Raw genomic sequence first — 6,424 nt, 5'->3', positions numbered from 1 at the left:
GAAAGATCCAAAATGATTAAGGGCTCCAAGAGTCCCAGATCTTCCTTGAAATATGTGCATCAGCATTTACTGAAGCAATATTTGGGAAATTTCCAAAATAACCTAAAGTACCAAGACCTCTAATTCCATGAATGTAATTCTATGTCACAACCTTTTATCACATTTTCTTTTTTTATGACTAAGGCATTTTTAAAGACACTTGTCCTATGCTCCACCTCACTGCCCCAATGCCTGGTTGGCTCCATCAGAAGAAACACTGTTCTTTACACAGCCAGATTTGGTAATAAACAAATTACGGTCTGTTGTTTTGCTCACTACTGGTCCTGTGTTACACAGCAGAAACAAATGACCAGAACATCACCATGCCCTTAAAGTGCTTTTCTACACACTTTGCTCTCTTCCACTTCCCATTAAAATAGCAATTGACTGCTAATTCCTCTCCCACCCTCAGTCATTTACTCCCCAGAGCAAAAATTCTCAAACTCAGCAAGACTAAAGTATTATAAACTAGAAAGATGTCAAGATGAGGTATTTAGAATAGAATTAGGGTATGAAGCAGCTGGAGGAGGGGTGGGTAATCTATTTTTCGACTCCATCAGTGGTAGCCAGCATGGGCAATGTTCAGGGATGATGAGTTGTTTTCCAGTAACATCTGGAGGGCACCAGATTCCCTACCTCTGAGCTACAGAAGTCCTTGACCTTCATGATACCTCTTCTCCCTTACCATCAACTAGGCTGTTATAACAGAATAATTATTTCTCTTTTCCTAGAGTACTGAATATGACAAAGCAGAACGATCCCAAATCCATTCTGTATTCAGTTAACAAGTGAGATGGTTCTCAGATTCCCCAATCCTTGGTGCCCAGAATAGGAAGTAAGAGAAATGCACTATATTGCTAGTGTTCAATGTATCACTGACTGGTGGCTACTGGATAAAACAGCTCAACTGCAACCAGAATCTAACCTGTGGTAGCCTTTCATTTTACACTGGTTTATTTTTTAAACTGTTCCGATTAGATTTGCAGTCCCAATGTGAGAAACGCACACCAAGCAGACTAAAAATCTACCTCCAGCATGCAAGGCTGGATTGAAAGCAGAAATTGATATGCAAGCTATGCAAGACAGCTTGGTGTGCACATCTGAGCTTCTTGTCTTTTGCATCCTGACCTAAGCAGTGAAAGAGGTCCAAGTGATCAGAAAAACACAGCAAGTTAATGTAGGAAAACAAATATGGCATTTTCTTGCATTTACATTTTCTCAGCAGCTCAGGTGCCACAAATGAAGGTGCCAGAGATTAAATTCTGACCGGCTGTAAATGGAGGGCTGTGTGCACCAAAATCAAAATTCTGTACTCAGAAAATCTAAATTTAGCTAACTATAAATTATTCATGTTTACATATACTTGCTTATCTTGCATAATTTATTTTGGTTCCATTATTAATAAGGAACAAGAATCTACACAGGGCATCAAAACCCTATCCTTCTAACCAGTGGGAATTCTATTCACATGTCCCCACTCCTCTACTTAAGATGTAGTAGGCATGTCTGTACACATCTTCACTCCCACTTTAAACCATGAAAGCAGAGTTCCTCAGGATGCTGCCTTCTGGGCAGAATATTTAAAATCTGCCTCTGTGCAGGATTACAGCACACACAAAGCCCTGAATACATCTAAGTGTTGCCCCAAAGAAGACTGCAGTGTGGATGCATTACAGTGGTACCTCGGGTTACATACGCTTCAGGTTACATATGCTTCAGGTTACAGACTCTGCTAACCCAGAAATATTACCTCAGGTTAAGAACTTTGCTTCAGGATGAGAACAGAAATCGTGCAGCGGCACAGCAGCAGCAGCAGGAGGCCCCATTAGCTAAAGTGGTGCTTCAGATTAAGAACAATTTCAGGTTAAGAACGGACCTCCAGAACGAATTAAGTTCTTAACCCAAGGTACCACTGTATGTACAACAAAAGCCTGAATATTAACCAGAGGTGGGGAACATTTTTTCTGTCCAAGGTCTACATTCCCTTCTAGACGACTTTCCAGAAGCCATGTGCCACTGTTGGGGATGCCCAGAGGGGAAAAGCAGACAAAGCAATGCATGTGAACTTTTTACCTTTGTATACTAAGCTAATTTCTTCACATCCACATATGCCTTACTACGTTCCAGCCAGAGAAGCAAGGAGCATGATCAAAAACATTCCAGCCAGGCAAAAGTACTCAAATGAGAGTGCAAACAGGGCTGGTGGCTCAGGAGGGAGTGTGGCTGGAGAGAGTCCCGAGTGCTAGTTAGAGAGGCCTGGAGGGCCACATGCCCAATAAAAGCTGTAAATGGATGCAGCCTATAACTGCAGACACCCCTGACATTAAGTTGCCAACATATAAGTAATTTCACACACAAGGTTGATTTCTTACCAAAAGACCCTCCATTATTTGGATAAGCACTTTTAAGGCCACCTTGCTAGTATTACCTGCTTGTGTGATATACTCTTCAAGTATGAAACCTGGCATACCTTATACGCTCATTCTCCTCTACCTCTAAAGATCAGTTAGTTGGATCACTCTCTTCTGATTCAAAACCACAGATCAGGAAGCATCAGAAGGCAAAGTCCTCACATTGTTAGGATGTCCAAAATGGGATCCATAAAGCTCACACCATCTTCTCGGGTTCAAATGCAGTACTGACACTATGTAATGCAGATGTGGAACCTGTGAAGCTGGACAACTTCCACAATCCCTCACCACTGGCTAAAAACCCAACAACAGCTAAAGGGCTACAGTTTTCCATCCCTGATCTAGTGCTAATTGTAACCGATTTCTCATGATCCAATGTTCTAAAGCGGCCTTCCCCAACCTTGTTCCCAAATGTTGTAGTCCAACAACTTCCATCATCCCATCAGTTGGGCAACTGTCAAGGATAAGGAAATCAGTAGTCCAATAACATCTTGGGGGGAAAGGTTGGAGAAGACGCTTTACAGAGCACAAGGCTCTAAAGCTAAGGGAAGAACAATGTTAGTCTTTCTTACATGTTGGATCTAATCTAGTCTTCACCAACCTGGTGCATGCCAAATGTTTTGGACTGAAACTTCTATCAGTCCAAAATAGCTGGAGGTCACAAATTTAGCGAAGTTTGGTCTAACCATGGATCCCCATGGACCACCAATTTCTTTTAAATTTTCAAAGCAAAAGTACATACGTACTTAAGAGTATCTTTAAATTAGGGCATAACTAACCTGTGCAACAAGTGCCCTGCTGGCTGACCAAGGTCTACACACTCCCAGCTTTCTTTCCAATAACCCCAGAAAGCAGCAGGTACAAGGAGATTTGCCAGAAAATAATCAGTGGTCTATGACCACTCACAGATCACAGTCTACTTTCTGCTATTAGCAACTGCCAGAATATACTGACTTCAGTAAAGATTTTATACTTTTTATCGTCTTAGTTTTAACAAATTACCTAAAATAGAATAACTCGAGACACTAACTTATGTCCATACCTCTACATTTTACCAATTGCTAAACTTAAAATTTGTATTAGATGAGACACTTTAGATAAGCTTCCATTGATAATAGCTTTCAACCAATCAATTTTCCTTTACAACCTAACAAAACAGCAACAGGAGGTATCCAGCTAAGTTATACCCAAGTCCATTGACCTGGAGTCAACTTAGAGTTGGATACCATCCTACGAATAGAGAAAGTTCTTTGTAGCCCTTGTTGTGAAAAGGTAACATAACATCTAGAACTATACACTGGTGTGTGAATTCTATGGCGATCAAATTGATACTTCTTTTAATTAAGAATAGGTGTTTTTCCCAGTCCTCCTTCAGACACTACTAAATGTGAAGTGTAAGCAATTGCTATTTCTCAAATATTCAGAGACAGAATGTAGAAGAGTTTGTATACAACTACAAACCATCTCTTACTGAGGTGCAAAAATATTTTATATTGTTTGGTGTATCGTATATACATTTTATAATGAAATGCTTAGCTTGAAGATTTAGAACTTTAGATTTAAACACTGATCTACCAATCTACTTTCAATTGTGTCAGTTATATTTTTTAAATTGGTTGTACATTATTTTTAAATGTTTTCCTGTTTGTAATCGTTTTCTTATGAAAATTAACTAATGCTAAAGAGCAATGGCTAAGCACTTTTCAGTCCCATTGATTTCTGAGAAAAAATACGTATGCTCTTCACTCCCCCTTAATGAAAGTCTATGAATGAGGCTTAACTTTTGCAGGATCACGCTCTTAATATACTGAATGGCAAACTCGGTGTGCAGTTCAAGATAAGCAAAGAACTTCAAAAATATTCTTACCATAGAATGCATAGTTATAAAGAAGCAGGTTCAGTATTTAAATACTTTTCTGTCTGCTTGGTATGCTTACAGAGTTAAATCCATTTTTTCATATTCTTATATGCCATAGCCCAAGCCAACTTAAGCAGCAGGAATTCAGTATGTTAAGAAAAATGTACAGTTTACCTTTCAGACAAAGATGTCCCTCTAACCAATCCAGAGGGGCTGACCAATCCTGTGAAGAAATAACTCACTATTATGGAGCAGCCATTAGAGCATCCCCCAGCATCACAAATGAACTGCAATTAAAAGATACTGGGGTAAACAATAAGAGGGAAAGTACAAACAACTGTGTAGTTTTAATTCAAAGTGAATCAACTCAATTCACCTGAACGATCCTCTAAGAAAAAATCATTAAAGGAATACTGCAAATACAGCAGACTGCATTTTAAGTGTGAACATCTAAATCAGCTGTGGCATTCGCACCATCAGAGTAGACTGCAATCCTACACACACTTACTTGGAAGTAAGTTCCACTGAACTTTACAGGATTTACTTCCAATGAGTCATGCACAGGATTGTGCTGATGATGGTCTTAATCACTCAGATTTCCATTTCTTTATTTAAAAGGTCTGTTTTCTTGCAGTACTTAAAAGACATTTGAGGGGAAATTCAAATTACTTGCCAAAAGCCAGACAGTTGTGACAAAAATTTAAACTGTGTCTGTTGATACCAAGCTGTGTTCTAATATGCTCCATCATTACTCAAGCAAATCTGTTGTATCACTTGCCAGAATTAAATATCTCACAATATCTGAATCACTTAAAATCTAAGTATGACTATCTCTTCACATTCAATGACCTTCCTATATATATTCCATGCAGGAAAAGGCATGATCAAATGATGAGCATCTGCTTATGTTTCTAGGTATGCACACAACACCAAGTGTGCATTTTCACATGACTGCATTGATTTTAATACAGAAAAGTGATGTCCTGGACCATATAGAAAGCCATGTGTGAAGCAGCCCTTAGAGCCAGTACTTTAATTTACCCAACAGAATTATCCGCATTTATTACTAGGAACAATGGGTGGTATCCAACTAGTCATACTTGGTAGGCTCACTGAAATCAACAGACTTAAGTCAGTCATGATTAACCTAAGTCCATTGATTTAAATGGGTCTATTCTCAGTACTACTAAGTTGGATACCATCCAATAGCTTGACCGCTCAACTATTTGCAGATTTAAAAAAAGGAAATCAGAAATCAACTAAAAGTGACATTAAATGACAAGTTTGAATTAGTACTCAGCCATCCTGGAAGTCATTGCACTTTGGATAAAAGCGAGTTAGTAAGAGATATACCAGTTACCTAAGGACTTAGAAGGCTATAATATAATGAGAAAAGCCTAAAAGCAGTAAACCCAGCTCCCTAGAATTACAATTTAGTTTGACCTCTTAAAATCCCTTACCTGTTTAAGTGTTTTAAACAGCAGTTTGCCTTGGGAACACATAATTTGTGGAACACAATCGTTGCATCCGTGTGTTGATAAGCACCTGCTGCCTAGCAATCATCCTGCGTGAATACAGGACAGCGCTAGTGTTCTTTATCCACAATAGGTTAAACATTTCAAGGCAACCAGAGCAAGCTTGTGTTTCAAGATGTCTTCCATCTGCATGTCAAATGGCAACTAGTTAATTCTAAGACAGTATGGCAAACATATGCGGTTTCTGCAGCCACGGTGCAGGTGCAGCACTGTTCGCTTCCTCTTGACCTCTGGTGGTGTGACGTCAACCGTGCCCCAAAGTCTCCTGCAGCAAAGAGTTGTACTCCTGCACAGTGGGAACAGCTTTCCAAAGCTCAAGGTCCCCAAATGCAGGGACACATTTTTCAAAGTGTCACCACTTTTTTTCCTCCTCTCATCATCTGTACTACAAACTACAAGTTTGCAGTGGTACCTAGGAAACGATCAAGGTTGCATGCACATCCAAGGTGTGTAGACAATTTGCTTCAAAACTGGTCAAGAGCACCAATACCAATGGTACAGGTTTTAATGACAGCATTCTAGCTCTCAGGAACTCTTCATCCATTCAGAACTACACCCAGGACTGCACAACTCTGGTGAAA

The sequence above is a fragment of the Podarcis cretensis genome (genome assembly GCF_951804945.1).
Source record: "Podarcis cretensis genome assembly, chromosome: 6".
Taxonomy (NCBI): domain Eukaryota; kingdom Metazoa; phylum Chordata; class Lepidosauria; order Squamata; family Lacertidae; genus Podarcis; species Podarcis cretensis.
Note: the sequence above shows the minus strand (reverse complement) of the source record.